This window comes from Tympanuchus pallidicinctus, unplaced genomic scaffold (assembly GCF_026119805.1).
Source record: "Tympanuchus pallidicinctus isolate F22 unplaced genomic scaffold, pur_lepc_1.0 scaffold1, whole genome shotgun sequence".
NCBI classification, from domain to species: domain Eukaryota; kingdom Metazoa; phylum Chordata; class Aves; order Galliformes; family Phasianidae; genus Tympanuchus; species Tympanuchus pallidicinctus.
The window spans coordinates 83786350-83808833 of record NW_026294618.1 but is presented as its reverse complement, the minus strand read 5'-3'; the positions used below and the strand labels follow the sequence as shown (position 1 = coordinate 83808833).

At 37.5% G+C, this 22484-nt stretch overlaps 1 long non-coding RNA gene across 1 annotated transcript; it reads right to left on the bottom strand.

Moving 5' to 3' along the window:
• Window positions 1–960: 960 nt before the first annotated feature.
• On the bottom strand, window positions 961–20108 carry LOC128088307 (uncharacterized). The gene is made up of 3 exons (XR_008210221.1): window positions 20071–20108; window positions 19499–19599; window positions 961–1027 (listed from the first exon to the last, which is right to left on the bottom strand). It is a non-coding gene; the product is annotated as an uncharacterized LOC128088307 (long non-coding RNA).
• Window positions 20109–22484: the final 2376 nt, after the last annotated feature.

Below are 22484 nucleotides of genomic sequence, written 5' to 3'. Positions count from 1 at the left end.
GAAAAATCGTGGAGCTAAAATGAAGTTAAACGGCTGCAGGATCAACTCCAATTCTGTGGAAAGACTGTAAGCTACCTTCTAACTCGTCTTAAAAAAGTGGATTTCATCCAGATTTATACAAAGACAAGTGGGAGTAATATTACGTTCTTGCACTGATTAAACGTCAACAGCAAAGAATCAGAATACCAGTGAATTTTGATTATTTTTCAGAAATGTATCTAGGCTGCAAATTAACTGTATCATATGTGAACATGCTCCAGAGATGTTTCTGTATGGAGTTAACTTGTCTGTGAAAAAGCTCTTCACAGGGGCATAACATGGCGCAGATGCCCCAGAAATACCATCTCCTCCATATAGTCTGAATATTGTCTTGTTTAATCTTGGAGCCTCAAGGGAACTCTGTGTAGAAGTCGTCGGGTCTTTCACACTCACCACTGCTGAATTTGGGAAGTCTGGAGAACATTGTACTTTCTATGTTTCCAAATAAGTTAAATGAATCATCTGTTCAAGACAAATTACAGCATGTGAGGTTACAGGACCTTTTAGAAAGGAAATTATTTTAGAAAGGAAAAGTAGAAATTATCTTCTGACCAATTCAACATGAAATCCAGTTTTTGGAAGCTTTGAGTTGGTTTTGTTAATGGAATGTAAAAATGGGGACCAGATGTCAGCTCATCTATTAGCCTGAAATGTTAGAGCTGGAGATGAGTTTTGGGAGGACCTTTCCTGGAGGCAAGAGCAGCCCATGGTAGCATCTTGCCTGTAAGGGCTGGTTGAGCCCATGCAGATAAACAGCCCTTTGCCCCAGATGTACACTTCCTATATTGCAACAGCTTGTCCCGTGTAATCTTAGCAGTGCTGACTTCATACCAGCACATACATCAGTAGCTGTGCAATTATGTGAAGAATTCAGCAATCTTGCTAAATCCATGCACAAACTTCCACCCTTGCTGAACTTACCTGCTCAAAGCTGGGTCAGGAAAACTTGTAAAGTTCTGAAACACTATTGACAACAGCTTCAGTAAGCCTTGGAGTAAAAAATAGAGATAATATTACGTTACATGTGTATAATATACATTATATACATGTGTATAATATACATAACATACATTTTATAGATGGTATATATCATAGGACATATATTACAATTAACACATGCAATATTATTGGATTGGTATTGGATTGATACTATATTGGATTGATATTATATATAAATAATAATAATAATAATAATAATCTATGTATTATGATATAAATCTGTTAAGAACAATTAATTTCATTACCAAACCAGAAGTTAACTCTATCTCTATTACTATGTTGCAGTGATGAATGTAAAGGAATGATAGTATAAAACAAAAATAATCTCATTAGTGTTGAAGCATTGTGACCATGTTACTGTGCAGATAACATACAACGGAAAATATTTTTCTATGAAAGTTAGTTTTGTCTATGAAGGCTAGTTTAACAAATCACCAATTGCCTTGTAATTCTAATGATACTGCAGAAGATTATAAAGAATAGACTTAGCCAGAAGAAATTTCTATGCTGAAGGTAAAATCCTAAGAAAAAAAGCGTTGCATGTACAGCCACAGTGCAAAGTCTTGGTCAAGAATGGCTCATCATTCCTTACAGATTTCCTTTGTATTACTGTCAAAGTTGGCTTCAAAGATTTCATAGAAATTGTGGTCAGAAGGGACTTGAGGATCATTCAGTCGAACCTCCTGGTACACCAGTAGCCTAAAACTAAATTCCTTAAAACCACCTGAAGAATTTGGATGTAGCAAGTACTACAAGAATCCAGAAGACTAGAAATATTCAACATTAGAACAATTTAAATATTAGGAAAACTGCAGACAGATGCTTTTAGGTCTGAGGAATTTTAGATGAGTTATTAATAAAAGACTGGAATGGCCTGCTGTGGTTCGCTAAAGAATTAAGGACAAAAAATAAAGCTAACATTAGTTATTATGGCCTCATGGAGATTTGGCCCCATCACATGAAGTTATTTCTTTTTCCTTTCTTTACAAATTTATTTCTACTTGAGGGTTGCTATAGCATATTTTGACTTCTCCAAGGTATTTGATCTAGGGCCATTTGACATCAGCATTATAAAGCACAGATTACATACATTAAAAACAGGATTGTAGATACATATGAAGTGTGGCTGATTATAGGGAATTATTAATTAAATATAAAATCTAGAGAGGGACCGCCTCTTGATTCAGTTCTATTTGGTGTCTGTATGAGTGGTTTGAACACTATCATAGAGTCCTTGCTGGTAAAAGCAGTGCTTAGAGATCTATGAAGCAAAAAATACTGAGAAATAAAAACTACTGTAACCGGGTGTAGTGGATGACTTCATTAAATGGTCATAATTTGACAGGATGTGCTTTAATACCCCAAAATGGCAGGTATATAGAGGAGAGAATGAGTAATACAGTCTCTTCTTAGGAGATGAGAGATTTTATCCTGGAAATTAAGAAAACCAAGGAGGATTTTGGGGTCAGAGTGGATAATTGTCTCTATAGGCAGTTGCAGGGCAAACTATGGCAGAAAAAGCTAATGTAATCCTCGAGCAATAAAAAAGAAAAGTATCAAGGAAAGATAGGAAGGGCTTCTGCAACATGTGAAAGGGCTCCCTGGGAGGTGTTAATCTCTAACTCCACTGCACAGTCAGAGAGCTTGAAATTATGACACTCTTGTTGACTCGAGGATGGAGGATGCTGTAGTGTTTCAGAGCATCTACCCCAAAAAGACAAATTCCAAGCCCAGGCTACATGGTGATACTGCCCCTGGGACCAGTAGAAAAACTTATCTGTACCACTCTGAGAGCCTGTACCTACCTGCAGATCAACCTATGTGACCCATGTAGGCTAAAAAAGGCTTCCCACAGTAAAGATTTAATTCACCCCACAGCACTGTAAACATAGGCTCTAAAAGCAGTTGTAATTTACAAATGTAGAATGGATTTTTCTGGTCATTTTGATGATGAAACTCTTTTAATTACATTTAATTGTAATTAGTTTCCTTAGCAGGTACGTGATCTCATATTTATTTTCAGCACGAAAGCTACCTATATATTAATTAAATTTTTTTTCTTTTTTTTTTCTTTTTTTTTTTTTAATAGGAATAAGAACTACTATATATTTTACCTGATAGGAATTAAAAGTAATATCATAACAAATAGACATCTGTTGGAAAAGAAGACTTATAAATCATTAGAAACATGTGCACTCCAGGCCTCTTTGCTCTCAAAAGCTTCATTGGAAAAACATGTAGAAAGAGCCAGCCAATATTTTAAAAGCAACAGGAAAAAAATCTGTACATCATTTGATTCTTTTTCTGCAACAGCATCTTTACTTGCATGTGACCAGATTATTTATAAAAAATCTGGCAATATATAGCTTTAAAAACTGGCTTTTCAAGAATTCATTGTTTTGTCATGTGTACACAGAGACGTGCATTTTACTTGTTGGAAAAATGCCCTCAGCTCCAGCAAATAACATTTACACAAACCCTGGAAAGCCAGAATTCCATATCTAGTGCTAATGATGTCTAGCATCTAACAGAAAGCCTAAGAAGGAACTTTAACATGTACTATTAATACCATGTATTTTAGGTAGATATTGAGCACCCAGCTCCAGTGTGATGAATGTACACATAAACCTCAAAATTAGTCTTAAAAGCATATAAACCACTTCAGTTGTTAAGATTTTCTAAAACCCACGTGTGTGGGTAATATCACTAAAAGCAGGTATGTTGGATAAAAATGAATGATGTTCCTTTCCCAGTATAAACCCAGGAGTTCATCTTCCAGTGTTGTTTATAAATAGAAGAGAGTCAATTTGCTTAGGATCTGCAGGACATTTCAGTACTCCATTTAGATAATGACAACATTTTTAACACAGCTATCACTCATTAGGTCAAGAGGTTGTGATTAATCAAGGACTGTTTTGGTTTAGTCTGATAGACATCTAGTCTCTTTAGTTTACAGTTGAATGAAGATGGCTTCAACAGTTTACAGAATGAGCTGCAATGATACATTAGACTGAAATTGAGATGGAAGAGAGACGTGTGATCTATTTTAACCATTCCATTTGCATTACAATGTGCCGTGTGTGAATTAGTCTAGGCATTGCTAGAGTAAATAAAAAATCTGCTGGGAATGTGTGAGCGCATTACACAACAGGAATGCACTGGCAGGTTATGGCTAGAAGTCTGCTGAGTGTTACCAGGAAATATTGTTGGTGTTTGGACTAAAAGAGGAGAGTTTCTTGTTTTAATAACTGACTGACTGGTTAATGGCTGAATGTAAGATGAGAGAATATGAGTCAGAAAGAGTTACGACAAAAAATCTTAAGGGAACGTCTGTTTCTATAGCACTTTGGGACCTGCATCAACACGAAAGCTGTATAGGTCTCTTTACACAAACTGCAGAATGAGCATTCACACTTTGGGCGACAGATAAAAACAGAATAAATTCCCAAACACTTGACTGCAGTATAGTGTCTTATGGTACTGTTGAATCTGAAGGTCATTTTCTAAGGTTATCTTATAAGCATTTTCCTATCATCAAGTGCAAAGCCAGTTTACCACGCTATCATAGAGGTCTTTCCTCTAGAGAAAACTCTCAGACATTCAAAGGACTATATTGCAGGGAAACAGAGGGTGCTCAGTAGGAAATGAGAATGCATTCTCAGCTATCCACCTTATCTATTAGTATGCATCTTGCACCTACAGCCCATAGTCATGTTTGCAATCAACAGTTAGCACTTTTGAGTAACAGCTTCATAAATCTTGATGACACAGCCCACGTCCCATGGAGTTTTTTTATGGTTCACTCTTGTGTAAATCAAGTAAATTAACCCATATTAAGTGCAAATGTAGTGAAAAGGTCTTAAAAATATCATATAGCACTATATAGTTTTCAACTTTTCCTATTCATAATATTAGTACATTGCTGTATTTCCTTCTAATAAAGTAGGTGAATTCTCTAAAGTAATTTTTCTCCTGTAATGGATGCACTTTGGAGGATGCGGCCTGATGAGATACTGTTGACTTCTTGTTCCTTTTCTCCTGATCACATACACATAGAAAGAAGCACACATACATGTCTACTTATGTGCTTTCTGTAAGATGCTGATAAATCTAATGCAAAATGGCACCTAGTGAACAAAGAGAAATCCCTCAAAAGTTTCTATAAAAACAAATCCTGTTAATTTCAGCCTCCCTCTTTGTCTACATCTAATTATTTTGTGCTCTTTTTTCTAATACTACAAACCAACAAAAAAGATGAATGGTTATAAAATACACACTGGGATCTGTGTGACCACCAATATTGTTATTGATTGGAGACAGCTGAGAAAATACAGTAAGGATATGTTGCTGTAACTAGCATTACAAATTTCCCTGATTCTAATTAGAGAATATGCACTGCTGTATAGTTAGGTAATGATTAAACACTACTTCCATTCTTGCCAAAAAGTTAGCACTGATGAAGAAAATCCTGTAGGCTCTGGTGATCCAGCACCACCCACAGAACCCTCCAGATCGAAACACCTTCCTGAGGCAGGGAATTCCTCTTTGTGACATTCGCTTTCTCACTCTCCTTCGTGCTGTCTCAGGGGACACACTTGTCCTGCTTTTGGCATGACTCAACTTCTTGTTGAGTCGACCTTTGCCCTTTTAAATGAAAGGGTTTCATGCCCTGGAAACTGGCTCTTTCAGTGACTTCCACTGAACTAGAACGTTATTCTCCTACAGGAACACCAAAGAAATGTGGCAAAATACCTGCTTTAATTATTGGAAAAATAATATACTTTGAGAAAAGGAAATACTGGACAGACTGAAAGCTCCTAAGCAGGATACATCAAAGGATGCATTATACGTAGCTGGAGAACTAATGTCCATTTATCCAATGACCTAATTAATGTTTTTATAATTTATAGTGCTATTAGACAGATTTTTGTGAGAACAATACTGTCAGGTAAAACCACAAATTATAATCATTAGGAAGCTGTCTCTCCTGATCCTATTAATAAAAAACATATTCTAAATAATCTTTGAACAGTCTATACCAAGAAGACAGGAGATTATTTTTCTCCTGATTTTCAAAAGAAACTTCGGAGACCTTAAAAAAAAATGTCTATCAAGAACTGCAATGTTTCTTGCACTAATGCACAAGGAAAAAAATGAATAAGTGCAATTCTTTAAACAACCAAAAAAAGGATTTGCACATGAAAGAGGAACATTCGTACAAAAAGCGCGTAAAAAAGGAAACAGGCTGCTAAGATGAAGCAATTTATGCAGGACAGTATTTTCCAACTTATTTCCCTCTAAAACTTGATAAAGCCTAGTGAATGGATATGCTGTGACAAAGCCCCTAGAGATCTCATTATCTCCTTGTTAATATTGTTACAAATATTTTGGAAAATGAGTGAGTTCCATGCATGAATTAAATGGACATGACTGTGGAATACTGAGGAATAAATATAGGCTTGAAACAACAGATTATTTGAAAGCAATACATTTCTAAATTTGCAGTGGAGACGGGATTCTTCCCAGTACTGTTTGCACTGACAAGAAGGTATGGGATGATGTAGTTCACACTAAACTGTATTGGTCCCATTGGGGCTTCACCACACTATGACAACCTCTCATTTACTAAAGGCTGGTAGGAAAGCAGGATACAAATACCTCTTTATTAAATCATGCCTCAGTGTGTAGCAAAGGAACAGAATTACTGGGAAAACATTTGGGGACAGACTTTAAAAAATGTGTCAGTATCTTGTTCCCCAGTGAGCTAATGATAGTGCACCTTCAAGCTCTGAATCTTGGCTCTGCTGCAAAACACGTGGCACTTGCTCTGACATGATCTGATCATATGTTTCTCAACAGTAAAAATTCTCCTGATTTTGGAGCTGATGTCAAGACTTTCAAGACCCAAACTGGCTGACTTCAATGGGCTGCTCAGAGAGGTGGTTGAGCCACTTGTCCCTGGAGGTGTTTAAAGAATGTGTAGATGTGATACTAAGGAACATGGTTTAGTGGACAACACTGATGGTAGGTGGACAGCTGGACTAGATGATCTTAGAGGTATTTTCCAATCTTAATGATTTTGTGATTTGATTCTTTACTTGAAGCAACTTGGAGTTGAGGTTTGGTCCTTTGGTGGTAAGGAGGCATTGATCCTTTGCCTTAAGTCACGCTGCTCTTTAGAGCCAACTGGGGGCCTGGAGCAGAACAGCAGGCAGAGGGAAGGGCGAGGCTGGACGTGGAAGTGATGGAAACAGCCACAACCCCATGATGGCCTGCTCGGGTTGTCCTTCAAGGACAACAGGTTGTCTCACTGGGAAAGTGACTTATCATATGTGCATATCAAAATACATACATGCATCTTAGTGAAGTACATTAAAATCTCCGACCTGAAATCTTAGTATCTTAAATTCTTGACAACGGGTCAAAAATTTTGAGGTTTTTATTTTAAAATTCTTCATGGTACTTTTCCCTGACACGCTGTTTGTGCCAGGGATAATACAAGAAAGAAGAAACAGTGTTCTGCCGTACAAACACAGGGCTGAACTAAATTACTGGTGGCATCGCTAAAGCTCTCTAAGTGAAACTCAGAAAGCCATTTGCAAATATAAGGGAATTAATCTTTATATCAACAATAGCATGGTATTTTCTTCACATTTTTATTGAGAGTGAAATTAGAAAGATGCATTCTTTAATTAATGCTACGATTCTGCCTGGCATTAGAGAGAAGTTTCCCCACTTAATTTGTGCACGATGATACATTACACCCAGTTTATCACATAGTCTCCACAGTGATCATCTCCTGCATTCTTGCCAACCAAAGAAGGACAAAACCACACTTGTGAACCCGTGCAATAACTCTGTGAAGTGTGACCTTTCTCACTGTGCAGCACCTCATTAAAGTCAAAAGGGCACAGAAAGAGCAGTTCATATGGGGTAATCTGCAGATGAAGATGGCACTGGAAATACCATGTGAATTACAAGGAGACTCAGCAGTTAGAATATCAGCTAAAATAAAGCAGATTAAGTAACTGAGCTTGCACTCACTGAGATTTTACCGTATGAGGTACCTTCTCTCCTTGGATCTTCTACAAGAAGCAGTAATAGGGTGGGATTTCATTTAATTTAGTTAAATACTATTGCTTGACATAAAGAACTGAGATTTCTAAGGAAGGGATTAAGACTGGTGGATCTGGTGCAAACTCCTATAGGGTTGTATCTAGTGTTATGGTGAGTTGTTCTTGTTACATCTGACAAGCATAGAATATACCCCTTGTATGACAACTAAATGGACATGCATCTCTCTGTCTACTTACTATTACGTTCTCCAGATAAAAATTATGCAACAATGGAAAAGCTAAAACAGCACTCAAAACTTCGTATTTGATGCACATAACCTAATTAACTTCTCTTTGAGCTTGGATAAAACATGTAGTAAGTGCAGAAATAGTTTACAGACCTTGTCCCAAGTTACGCTCATGTTCACACCCAGAGTTGTACAGGTATGTATTTTCTTCATGTCAAAAAATATCACTTGGGGAGGAGAGATAAGAGAAGAGAATGAGAGGGAAAAGAAGGGAGAAGAAGGCAAGGCAAGGTGAGGTAAGGCAGGGGAAAGATGTTTTTATCTTGACATTTTTCTTTCCGTGCTAACATAATTGGCCATCTACTGGACAAAATATTACTTTACTGTCTTAATAGTTTGTCTGTTCATAAAAAATCTTTTCATGCTGTAACTTATCTTCAGGCTGTTAAGCTTTTCTTATTAATAGCAATAACATGAAAGTCAACCTCCCATAATTCCACTCAACAGACTTAGGCGACCTAAAATATACAGCCTGCCTTGGAATTCTGGTAACCTTGTTGATTTCAGATGGATACTATTTGTGCATCTGCATGGAAATTTTTTGGTAGACAGTATTAGGATTTTGTATTGTTCATGTATAAACTTATATCTCAGGGCTCTGCTTTCATTTTGAATAAAAAGCCTTCTTACCTTATAAGCCATCAATTTCGTACATGGGCTTGGTTTAGCAGCAAGCATTCCCAGGTGAATTTAAATTTTATTCTTTATAATACCCAAACGTATGCTAGTGAGTGGATGAGATGTCTTGCTGTTGAAAGCAAACCAGAAGTGCAAACCGGTGACCGGAGGTGGGAAGGTGGGATGTGTCCATGCATGCTTTGCTGATGCACCTGCTGTCTGCTGTCACAAAACCAGACCAGAGAGTGTACAAATATTCATCAACAGCTACAAACTGGTGAGTTATGTCTTCCTGGGAGAAACAGTTTTGAATTCTCACACAATGACTTAAATACTTTTATATTCAAAGAACAAATACTGGGGGTGGGTGAAAGGGAGAAGTGTCAACTTTTGATTTCTGCTCCTAGAATTACTCCATTTGAAATGTGAAAATCATGTATGTCTTGGCATACCAGGGTACCAGGAGCTGGGGTGTCTTCAGTGCCCAGGCTCATCCTTGCTGCTGCCATCTCCTGTCTTCTCTGTGGGAGAAATGCAGCTGCAGAAGGGCTGTGTGAGCAGCATGTGGTGGCTGCTGGGATCAGGTGAGTATGAGGAGAGCAGCCATGTATTATTCCACTGGCCTGTTGAGGCCAGATGCTGCAGTTCTTGTCAGACCTTCCCAAGGCATGAGAGTATGTGGGCTTCTAGTCTGAGCGGGTGGCCAGCTGTGGGCACTGAGCCCTGAATCTGCTGATATTCTGACTTCTGAGCAGCAGGGTACTTTGTGGGTCACGTTGAGGCTGTTCTGGTCATGGGGAAAATGCAAACTCCAGCTGCTGGAAAACACTTCAAGTCAAATGCAGAGATAATCAGTGCCACCAGCATTAGGAAAGTGCTCAGTGGGTGTTTTTATTGTGCTGCTGCCCTTAGATATTCTGTGCCAGTCCACTCTCTCCTTCCTCAGCTATCTCTGGTTTTTCATTTCTTCCTAGTGAGAAGAGACTCAGCCTTGGTGCAGTCTGGGCTGTGTTGGGCAGGAGTACACCCTTCACATTCCCAGATATGTCTCTATCTGTACTGCACAACTGCGCGGGTGGGTCACGCTGCCATATCGTATTGCAAATTCATGTCTAATTTGACCCTGAGGTCTCTGTCAGCATTGCTGCTTTCTAGGATTCTCCCTGCCTTTGAATGTCTGTGTTTCAAATTACATTTCCCTGGGTATACTGGGTTACATTTTCCCATGAATGCCACTCTTATTTTCCAGCTCCATATTTTTAATCACCCTACTTCCACTTTTATTACCTCTTGTCTTTGGTGATGCTTGTAGGTCCTTCAATGAATGTGAATAAAGGCTCTGAAAATAGGACTGTCTGTGACTTTCCTCTTTGTAATTAAAATGGTCCAGCATCCTTTCTCTCCCTCTGTGCTTTATTGAAAACATTCAATAAAAAACAGGAACTATCCTCTATGTGACATAAGCTGTCAGTTTGTCCATTTTTCGGCCATTAATATCTCTTCAGCATCACCCTCAGTTTTACAGTCAGTTTTTAAGCAATCAATAGTGCCAAGTGGAATGTATTTGGAGAAAAGAGATCTCAGAAGACTATATGTCAATATCTTAATTGATTTAATATTCTAAAAGCCACCTTATTTTCTTATGCTACTGATTTTGGGATATTTTGTAAAGGAAATCTCTCATGATGAGTCATCTGTTTTCCACACATTCCTAGCTCAGAGGCAAAATCCCCTAAGGCCCAAAGCCTGATGCAGCAATCAGTTACAGAGGCAACAACCAGCTGAACCTGGTCAGAACTGGACACTGGCTTTAGTGCAGTAAAATCTAGCTCACAGCTCACTGATGGCTTTCTTGGGCATTGCCTTGGCTGAGGTTAATTTGTCATTAGGCTTTCTCCTACAGTTTTTTTTACAGTTCTTATTTCACCGACTACTATACTACTGTAATAGTACACCATCAAGGTATTAACTATGCTTTACTTACTCTAACCAGACAATCCCAAAATAATTGCAACACTTCTTTTTTCCCGACTCAGCAGAAGAGGACGTCAAGCTTCCACTCCCTCTTCTTTTAAATTATCAAAATGTTGTGCTACTGAAACTATGATGTAAAAAGATTTCCCAGTCATTCCTGTTAAATTCTAAACACATCTAAGTCAATAGTCTCAAAACAGAGCTATTAAGGCAGCTGTATAGGTCAAAACAATAGGGTGGGAAAATTTAAGGTATATTTAACACACCATGATAATAAGCGAATAATACTATTATAGTGTTATAATACTAGTATATTATTGTTAGACAAGTAGTGCTTATGGAAGGAGTAAGATCTCAGTACATTTTCTATTTGTATCTTGTTTGCTAGTATTGTATCTTGTTGCAGCCCGCAACAGCCATTTCTTCACTCTCAGTATTTTCTTTGATTTGGATTTAATATTGATCAGCTCCCGCCAAGCCAAACCCATTTTTTTCCCCCAGAAAGTTTCCATTCAATTGAACTTCTCCTTGCTATAATTTGTAGCAAAATGCTTACAAGAAAATTTCAGCATCAGTGTAAATAAAAGAGATTAATGTTGAAAGAACAAACAAATAAAAGCAATCGTTTCTTAGCAGCAGCTTGTGTGCGTGAAGCCCCCATCATAAAAATCCTTTAAAAGGCCATTTTCTCATTACATGAACTCCAAAACCTTTGCTAACTTCTTGTCCATGGCGCTGCTCAGTCCCATTGCAAGGATTGCTCCCTTCCAAATGCTGGAGCTGGCTGCAGGTTATTGCTGTGCTCTTGCTGTCCTGAACAAGTTTTACAACAGCAGCAGGTAGAAGCCATGTCAGGCTTCTCTTGGTGTTGAACATAACCAAGACAACCAGCTGTATAATCAGAACATTGGCAGCCTTATTTATTAATGCATGATCCAGATATGGCAGTGCTGAAACCTAATGGCATCAGAGGCCACTGATTATTTTTGATTTTCCCAAAAGTCTAATGTTTTGTTCCTAAAGAAAACAAGAAAAAATTAAAGAAAAAAAAAAAAAGAAAAGAAAAGGAACACATCCTATTTTTCCTTCCCGGAGGACAGATTTTGTTCTCATTTGCTCTAACCCAGGAATGCCACTGAACCAGCACCAGCAGAACTGTGCCTAGAATCACATCCCTCACCCTGTGTTTTAAGGTAGATTCCAACATTGAAACAAGGCAGTGGTTGCATTCTGTCCCTCCCAGTTTAAGCAGGGCTGGGGCTCCACCCAGCATAGTTTTACTGTCTTTGAGGGAAGAATTTACTTCACCCATTTGAAAAAAAAATATCTTGACTTGCTGAAAGTGTTGCCTGAAAGGAGTGTCACAGCACCAGAAAGAAACCATGAGCTATATTAATCCACGACGATATCTTTTGAAATAAAATTGCAGAAAGCTTTTTCCTCCGTCTATATTTCTCATCTCTGTGAAAACCTAGATGTGCTTTAAACATAATCTGTGTGCAAAATGGAGTTAGAATATAAAATATTGCAAATCCAAATCCCTGCGCTGAGGGATTCGAGGAGAGAAACTGCTAAATGCTTCTTGTCAGTCTAGAAACAACGCGACTGCTAAACTCACTCATTTCAGAGATTTATTTTGCTAGAAAGGATTTTAATCTTCACATTTCTGTTCCTCAGAGGAGGCCAAACCTTCCAAGTGCAGAGTCTGCAGCAGCGGTGAATCAACTATTGTAATATGCTGCCTCTTAAAATACTTCAGGGTAGTCAGGCATTAGGAAGGCTCCTATTTTGTGTGAACTGATCAAATACAGATGTTGCCAAAGAGTTGACCTTATTGACCGTGACTTAACTAGAGATTGAATGGCAGACAGACGGTCAGTAGTAGGGTGAAACCATGTTTTGGCGGTAGGGTGTAAATGTATATACAGTTTACAGGATGTGAATGACACCGAGCAAACATCTGTTCTATTGATAAATACTTGCTTTACTTCCAAAAATTTTTATCCCAGGGAAACCCGGTAAGAATAAATACTGCATGGTTTTGTTAGGTGTTCTGTGTTCACATTGTGCTCTTGGAAAACTTGAAATAGAAAAATATTAAAAATGGTACTAACTTTTCTCTCTTCCTGTAATATCAGATTTCATATAAAACTCATCAGCTGAGCCGAGTATTAGTCTTGATCAATGGCAGGAAACCAGGGGATCAAATGTTAATAAATCAGAAACAGATACCTCCACTTGAGCAGAAATATATCACTAACCTGAAAAATAGGGCAAATTATTTGACAACATTTATATGCATATGCCCAGGGAAAAAAAAAAAAAAAAAAAAAAAGGAAAAGCTTTTCTTAAGTTCTCTTAAAAACTGAAACAGAGGGCAAATATGGAGAAAAAAATAATGAAGTAATGAACATAGAACATGCAATCAAAGGGTCCTAAGGATGTCTTTGTTTTCTCTTGGATTGACATAAAGAAACAAAATTAAATGAAATGGCTTTAGGTAACAATATATTTCTATGGCAAATTAGCCCTGTCACACTGCTATTTGTTTCTTGGGCAAGGGTAGTGAAATAGCTGGTGAATAGTAGGCCCATTTTAATGTGCTGTTGCCTTTACTCAAACACTAAAGAGCAGCACCACTATTCCAACGTGATGACCTTGATAGCATGAAAGCACATAAAAGCGCAAAGGCCAGTTCTAACTTTGTTTTTTCTTTTTAGAGTTTTGGTACCTAGCTATTTCAGTTCAAAGCTCCTTAAATTCATTTCAGATATACACCCTTGCAGTGTGGTCTTCTCTTTAAATTGAAACTATTTGCTCCTGTGCATAGCCTGCTAAATTTAATTAGAAAATCCTGGTGGACCAGCAGGACAAAATTTCCCTTCCTTCCTATTTTCTCATTCCACAATCTATCACCTAGAGTAATTAGGACCAGCGAGGGATCGTCTTCACTGGATTAACCTTAACTAAATTGTATGCATTCAACATGTGCTCTTTTGATTAACTTGAGCCTTGACTGCTGCCTGTGATACACCCACCTTGTAATTCTACACACTTAATTAATTTCAGATGAACAGCAAGAGGGATAAGTTAAATTCTCCAATTAATAAACTGATATTAGTTAATGCATTTTAGCTTAACTTCTCATTCTTTTCCTGTGCAGGGATAGGAAAAACAGAAAATGAGAGGGAGGTGGAAGCGAGCAAACTTTGCCAGTAAGTTTGCGATGACTTTTCAGGGCTTGATCCTGCAGCCGTCTAGCAGATAATTTTCCCCCTGACAAAGAGAAGATTTTTGGCCACAGAATCAGTCCTTGCATTTAAAGTATTAAATGCAATGGGCAGAAACAGGACTTTTTTTTCTTTCAAAATGATAAATAGGCATTATTTAAAACCTCCTCACCTTAACTCAGTTTTCCATATGGTTTCACTCATGCATGGGTTTTCCTTGTTATTAAAAAAAAATATTATAATATCACTGGCTGTGGGCCCAATCCTCCAAGCCTTAGTCCCACAAGCATATTTTTCTGCTCTCTATTGTCATGGGGAGCTGCCTAACAGCCTTGTCTTGCATACGTTTGCCCAGATAAGTAACTTTGCTTTTGAATATAGCCCTAGTGAATTCAGTAGTATTTATCAGAGGAGGAGAATTACTTATGTAGAAAAATATTTGCAGGAACAGGCCCTAAAAGTGCTATTGGATATGCAAAGAAAGGTGCATGAAAGACAGGAGAAAAACACTAGTTTAGTTCTTTTTGCCTGGGATTAACTCGGATGCTAACTGTAAAGCAGGGCACTTACTCTCCTCTGAGTGTATTTCACTGAATACTGAATTTCTCATTTCTAATGTGGAACTCCGATGAAGTTTCTCTTCGGCATCATCGGTAAGCATGTGGTTTCAGTAAAACTGATAGAATTAACATTAAACGCACATTTAAGTATTTTGCTGAAATGGAGATTGGCTGCTCAGCATCTTTCAGGACTGACTATTGAGTGGGAGCAAAATCAAGCCCCCAGAAAACAAAATATTTTCACTCAGATATGTTTTTTAAATTAATTCTGTTACTGGAAAACTGTTCACTGTTTTTCCTCTATAACAATCAATATTCTAAGAAATGCTGCCAGAAACAAAAATTACATATACAGCTCTATTTACAGCATCTGCAAGTTAGCTATCAGTGTTTGTGTTTGTGCAGAGTTTATATTTTCCATTAGAAAGAATAGCAGTAAATGGCTTCAGGCAAAAGATGGCCTAGTCTGAATTTTCTTCCTAATTAACATTTTACTGCTTCACCAGATCATCAAACAGTATTTTATACACAGCTATTTACTGTAAATAAGCTGCTGATGTGATTTATAGCCTTTCCAAAATCATAGGGAAATTTATTGGGTAAGAGCATTAAGATAAAAATTTCAAAACATCAGAACAGTTTATGTGACTTTGTCCCCCTGCAAAAGGTACTTTGGTACTGTAATCATCTTGGTAATCTCTCAAGTCATGCTGATACTTAGGACTATTTTATCTCCCAGATGTATTTAAAAAAGAATAATCAGACAAAAACAGTTTCCATAGTAAAATCCCATATGGGAAGGAAGGAAGCTGTGACATATAGTCTTTAGGTGAAATTGTCAGTATTTTGGGTCATTTTAAAACCACAAAACATGAATGCATGCAATTCTTGCCAAATTTCCACCGTATTTCCTTTGATTACATACATTTCCAGCAAACAATATAATAAGCTTACATTTTTAAGGCTTTGTTTACAAACAGTTGGAAAGATGCAAGGAATACTTGTGACACAGAACAAACAATGGAGAAAGCAGAAAATAAAGATTTAATACTGACTTACCCCACAGCCAGTCAGTATGCAAGATCTTACGGCCGAATACATTGTTTTTATTAGTGTCAAGTGCTTGATTTAAAGTAGGACCTCGTCACCTTACTGAGAGATATTTTTCCTGGGGTATATGCACGTACCTATTTATCTATTGAGTGTGAGTATATATATACACACACCTAGCAGTAGGCCTGGTTAGTGTCAGCTTGACTGGGAGAGGATGTTAGTAATTACTATTTCTCTAAACACTACTTTAGCATAGTTTAGTGTATCAGCTGGCTTCTGCTGCCAGAAGGACCTGTGCTGCCTACTGGAAGTGACTGCAAAGCCAAAAGCCACAGTGAAGACCATTCCCATTCTCTGTCCTCCTTCCTGTTGAACTCAGTGACACTGCTTTTGATTCAGTAGAAATGGATTTTGATTGACTCTTTTCGGGAGTATTTCTGGGCACCCTGGTTCTCAGGGCTATGCCCAGACCACTGGCACCCATCTGGCCAGCTCTGCTGAGGCTGAGAACAGCAGCACTAGAGATTCTGCTGGAGCTGGGACTGTCTACAGACCAGCAGAATGGTGCTTTCATATGGACTTTCTCTTCTTCCTCTTCATTCCTTCTGAACATGTTTCCAAGTTAAAAAGAGATAACTAATGCTAACTAACAGCTGATGTTTCAACATGTTTTACACATGTTTTTTCCTTCTGCAGGCTGCATTTCTGTTGTGTTACAAATGGATGGAATGAAGTTCTCATACAGTGACATGAAGACAAAAAGCAGCCTGCATGTGTTAGTGGTAGAATGAGTCCGTGTTAAGAATAGCTTCTGGTCTTACATTTTATGAGCCCAGTAAATCAAGAGCATGAAAGAAATATATGACATTGCTGTTTCATGCACTGTCTGCTACACAGAAATTTTCATGTGCACGGATAACTGAGAAACAAATAAATAAAATGTATCTTCCTCTCACCCCATTTATTGTGTTATGGATAGGTCACTTTTTCATCTCTTTTCGCTCTGAGGATTTCCTTGAAATAACAGTTTTGAGGGTTTTTTTTTCATGGTCTTTTAGTATCTTTCCCATAGAAAGAAATGGGGATATTCTTTACAACACACACCCTTCACCTCTTTATATGTGGTGCTCTTCTAATATAGTCCTCAATTTTTCTTACGTGTTTGAGAACTTTCTACAGTTTATCACCAACTGGAATGTTATACACATTTAATTTTTACCTTGAAGTGTTCTGACACCAAATAATTAATCTTTATTGTTCATTTTTGACTACAGTACTATTGAACAGATTATTAAGTAAAAAGAAATGTAGGGAATGTATAAAAAGCACAGTATTATTCTGATGACAGCTTCCTGGTGGTCCATCATACATAAAACTAGCTATTAGGAATATGTTTCAAACTGGCACCATAACACATTTTTCATAGTTGTTAAATTTAATTGTATAAATAGTTGCTGACTTCATTTGGACTGTTTTAAAAAAGTGAATGTGTAATAAATAAATCACCCTGTGAAAAAACTGCAGAACATCTTCAGCTACCATGCCAGGAGACAACTTCCAGTTTTCATCAATACTATCTGCAGTAATTAGCTCTGATATTGAGCAAAATTAGAACCTGATCCTTCAAGCATTTACACATGAGTAGTCCCACCAGGATCAATCAATATCTTCTGTAGCCATGGAAATATTTGCATGCATATGGTCAGTCATAAGCATGGTTTTTCCAAGTTTTTCAGGGGACTGTTTTTCTGACAAGCCATTTTTAGAGCTCAGTCCCACTTTCCATAAATGTTGGCAAAACAAGCCATACTGGTAACAGTAGGCTTTCGGACAAACTCAAAATAAATTCTGATGGCAGCAAACGTATTTTTCCTTTTAATGCAGTGACTGATTTTAATATTAAACCCTATACTTGACATGAATAACCACCCAGCAGGGTGACACAGAATATGGGATAACTCAGGCATTAAGTGATTTTTCTGCAGTCTGCATGGTGCTTTCAATATTGACATGCACTCTGCTTACAGTTGTTGTCTTATAAGCAAATGTAATGACTTGGTTCAGAACAGAGTATTCTTATATTGAATGAGAGCTGGAAAATGGAGTGCCTTTTACATGAGACCATCTCTAAGTTGCAGTGTAGTTGGTACTATTTATTGACTGACTGCCACTAAAGGTAGAGGAAAGATAAAGCTGCTGCTTTCAATTACGCAATCACAAGTGTAAGAAAGTGAAGCTGTAGAATCAGGATGGAAATCATTACATTTGATATGCCATGTCAAACAACAATAGCACTTGTGCTAATCACATTTTAGAACACTGCTATCATAGTTGATTTTGTCATAAAATAGAAAACTGTGAACAATAAAATCTCGTGTCCTGTGCCAAACTGCACTATTTAATCAACTTGGTTCAAAATCATTCTTGGTTTAGATAGTAACCCAATGTATTAGTTCCAACAGCTTCTCTACCATTACTAATTGGGAAATAAATATTCAAGCTAAATCAGACTCTTATTAAGGACTCTGCAGTAATTAATGGCAACCTGATATCTACCCAGCTATTTAACACTGTGGCTTGCTTTAAATTTGCCTGTTGCATTCACAGTTAAATAGATCATGACACAGCTTTAAGACCTCTAATAGCTTAGCAGTGAGGACTCCTATCCAGCAGATTCTTCAGCTCTCCATTGTCTGTGATGGGCTGAGACCTTTCAACTCTTTGTGCTGCTGGGGACTGCATGCTCTAAAAATCCATCTAAGATATAAGAGAATCTCTGAGATCATGTTGTTGGCATCCCATGACCAATACTGGGTCCTACTTCCAGAACACTCCAATGCTATTTCTCCAACACTTGCCATGTCCCATTCCCTACTTCCCTGGGGGATTTCCCTGCCTGGCCCTTCCCTTTCCCAGAGGGGATCCCTATCCTGCCTGCCTATCCCAAGACAGCACACCTGTCCTTGCCTGACCCACGTGGCTCAGCCTGTGCTGTTCCCAGCTCAGGCAGTAAATATACATGTACCATTAATAGTCAGTGTGATGAAGGCTCCAAATCCTTTGCAAATGTCATCTGTGATCTCCAAAGCAGGACAGCATACACAAGTCTGACTACCAAGCAAGGAACAAACTACTGTTTAAATATCATCAAAAAGACACGCTGTGTGGTTGCTCATGAAAATTGGAAGCTAGTGAAGTAATCAAGGTAAATCCTAAATAAGAGTTAGAAATCAGATTTTCTTTAGAAACAAGAAGCAGAAAAAGCTCTGAAGATCATTGCTTCTGCTTTGTGACTGAAAAATGGCTTGTGAGACAACCTAAGCCTATTTGTCTCTTTTCCTAATTAGATCTTCCAATCTTATAAAAGATTCTACCACTGACAGAAAACCTTGCGTACAAAATAAAAAATGCTTTTTTCTTTTTCCAAAGTGATTAGACCTTTACGAAATCAATAACAATATTCATACAAAATTAAGTTTCTAGGATCTTAACTGTCCAAAATACAAGAATAACAAACACTTTATGTTAGCTTCTTTAGCAAACATACAACTGCAGTATCTCAGCATAATGACTTTATTTGGCATTCTTATTTTCCAGAAGGTTTTTTTTCCCTTTTCATGACCATTTCCTATAAACAGATATATTGTAAGTAACATACTTACACTTCAGGAATGTCTTCATTTTTATCCTGGCATTCACATCTGTCCTTGTTTAATGCTCTGCTGGTGGTCTGGCTCCATGGTATGCCCACTGCAATGTTCATCTTAAACAATATTTACATTGATTAGGGCTCTGAATGCACTAGAGACATTTATTAGAAAATGAACACAATATCCTGGGATAACAGTGAACGTCTCTAAATGTTTTCATTAATGCATTTTTTAGGAATATAAACAATTGACTGTCAAAATGATAATCTGACAGAGAAAAACATTATGAAAATTTATAACATAAAATGTCTATGTCCAAAATATACAGATAATAAACATGCATGGAAAGGGCACACTGACATTTTTATTCAGATTATAATAGTATCTGTTGCAATTCTCAATACTTGCTTTTATGAATATGCACAGTAAGACACTGTTTTTCCACTGAAATTTTGTTGGCTTAATAAATATAACATAAAATTGGAATGGGAAAGCATATTTGTGCGAACAAAACTACAGCAATATTAAATAGTTTGGCTTCATCACCTAATATGCTTATGGGAGAAGAAAACTGGGACCCTTACCCTGAAGTGGTGAGGAGGAGCAATGAAGATCATCCATCTAAAAAAAATAAATAGTACTGATTACCAATTAGTCATATGAACAAAAGTGCATCTGTACTACTGCTTTTCTCAACGTGGTCACTGTACATTAGTGCCGAGCAATTAATATCTGACATATAAATAGCCACAGAGTAGAGCATACAGCGTGACAGCCATCTTCTCTACATGTCTATCCAATAAAAGCAATCAGCCAGCAGCTAATCGTTTCTTAACCTGTTATATCCTGCCTTCTGTGCATTAACAACATATGCTTCTTGATTTATTCACCCACCTTAAGCCTATTATCATGAAGCCAATTCCTAGTTATGATGGCTGACTAACATGTTTGCTTAAATTACAGACAAAAACCTGCTTGATTACACCATCATTTTTAACTTGTAGTGGGGAAACAAGGAGGTTACAGATTGTCCTGACTTCAGAAGTTTATTAATATCACTAAAGAAAATATCATTTACTAGTGAAGATGCACCAGTTGTGATCAGCTGCTTTGGGCAGTGAGTGCATTAACAGAATAAAGAGAACATGTATGAAGATACATGTCCACACTCTGACAGCTCCTTCACACTCAAGATACATTACATTTCGTCTTTCTTTTACAGACATCAGGAGCTAGATTTAATTCTATGAAATTATTTTAAGGACAAGAAGAGACTGAAGCATGTTTTCTCTGCAGGATGGCTGAGTTCAAACTAGGTACTGCATTTTGCTCTGGATAGCAAGAGGTCTCTACAGGTCTAACAGACTTTTCTAATTGCAGGGGCCTCTACTACCAAATTTCAAAATATTGCAGCTAAGTGGTGCTATGTAAAGTCATGAAGGAGGGCTAAGAAAAGCCAGTTTATGGCTTCAGTGAATTGCTTGAAGAGTTTCACTAAGGGACATAGCACTGAGGTAGTAAGGGGAAATAGCCTCACTAAGGAGGATGCTTAAGCCAAAACAACTGCTTTTTATTTTCTGTCCTGAAATCAAACATTTTCATACCAACAAAAATTTTCACAAATCCACCATTTTAATTCTTGTTAATATGTCCGTATCTGTGAGGAAAGAAAACGCTCTCTGTAAATTTCAAAATACATTTGTGAACCATATTTGGACGTTCAGGAATACCCAGAGCACAAGGAGAGGAGCAAGCTGTGGGAAGTTAAGAAGGGAAAGCAAATAGGAAGGTAGCTTAAAGCTTGGCATTCACTGCTGACTTTCCTTTTTTTTTTTTTTTTTTTTTTTTCCACAGAATCAGCTTTGTCTGTCTCCAGCTGCAGTTTCCAATTAAGAGTGCATGACAAGAACTGTCTATGCCTTGCTGATGTTCTACATTGTAGACGGATCTCATGTCCATGCTGAACTGGGCAGTTTTGATAGCAGACAACTCACAGGATCTTTGTAGGCCTGAACTGCATGGGATTTAATAGGAAAGGCAGAAACCACAGGGTCTGACTCATCACTCCAACCCAATATCAAGGACCAGATATGTCCCCAGTGCTCCTTGTAGATGAGAGAGATCCAATAGTTTAAAGTGGACATAAAAGAAGGAGCTAGGTCATCAGTACAATTTGGGAATAATATGGGAGAAATGCTGGCATCATTTGAGAGTGGTGAAAAAGAAAGTCTTTGATCACTGTTCCCCATCTTGGATTAGTAGCTTATGTCTGTTTACGAAAATTTTGTTCCATGGGACCATTTTATTCCCTTTAAGAGGGAGGTTCTCTCTACAGCTTTCTTCTTGGTTTAATAAGGGCTTGAGGTGCCCAGAAATGGTGTGATTTTTCCTGGGTGAGAATCATGACAGTAGAAAACAAAGAGTCTTTCCTTTCCTTATGCAAGCTTTCAGATTTGGGCCTTTCATACGTGCAATCCATGTATACATGTACATATACCTGCTAAAGACTTCACAAAAACATTTCAATATATAATTATCTTAGCAAAAGCCTCATGTTTTATTAGCTGAGGAGTAATAGGCAGTACTCTGCTCTTTCTTAAAACATTATCAAAATCTAAAGATGTGAATATAAGACGCTTGATGTAAAATAATGTATTTCAATTTCAGAAAAGAAAGGAAAAAAAACCAGCCTGAAAAAATACGTGAAGAAAACAAAAGCTCCTTTTGAGCTAAGCGAATCCCCAGTATTTTGTAAGACAGATCAGACTAAATCTCTGAATCTTGTAATTGTCATCTGAATATTCTCAAAAACTTGGGGATGGGAGAGCAGTCATTAAATGCTGTGAACCAAAAGAAAGTTTACGTGTACAAAATGTCACTTTACTGCAGTGTATGAATAAGAAAACATCTGTCTGAATAAGTGATTGATTCTGACAAATATTAAGTAGGTATAAGGAAATAAGAAGTGATCCCTCTAAATCTTGTTTTGCAGCATTGG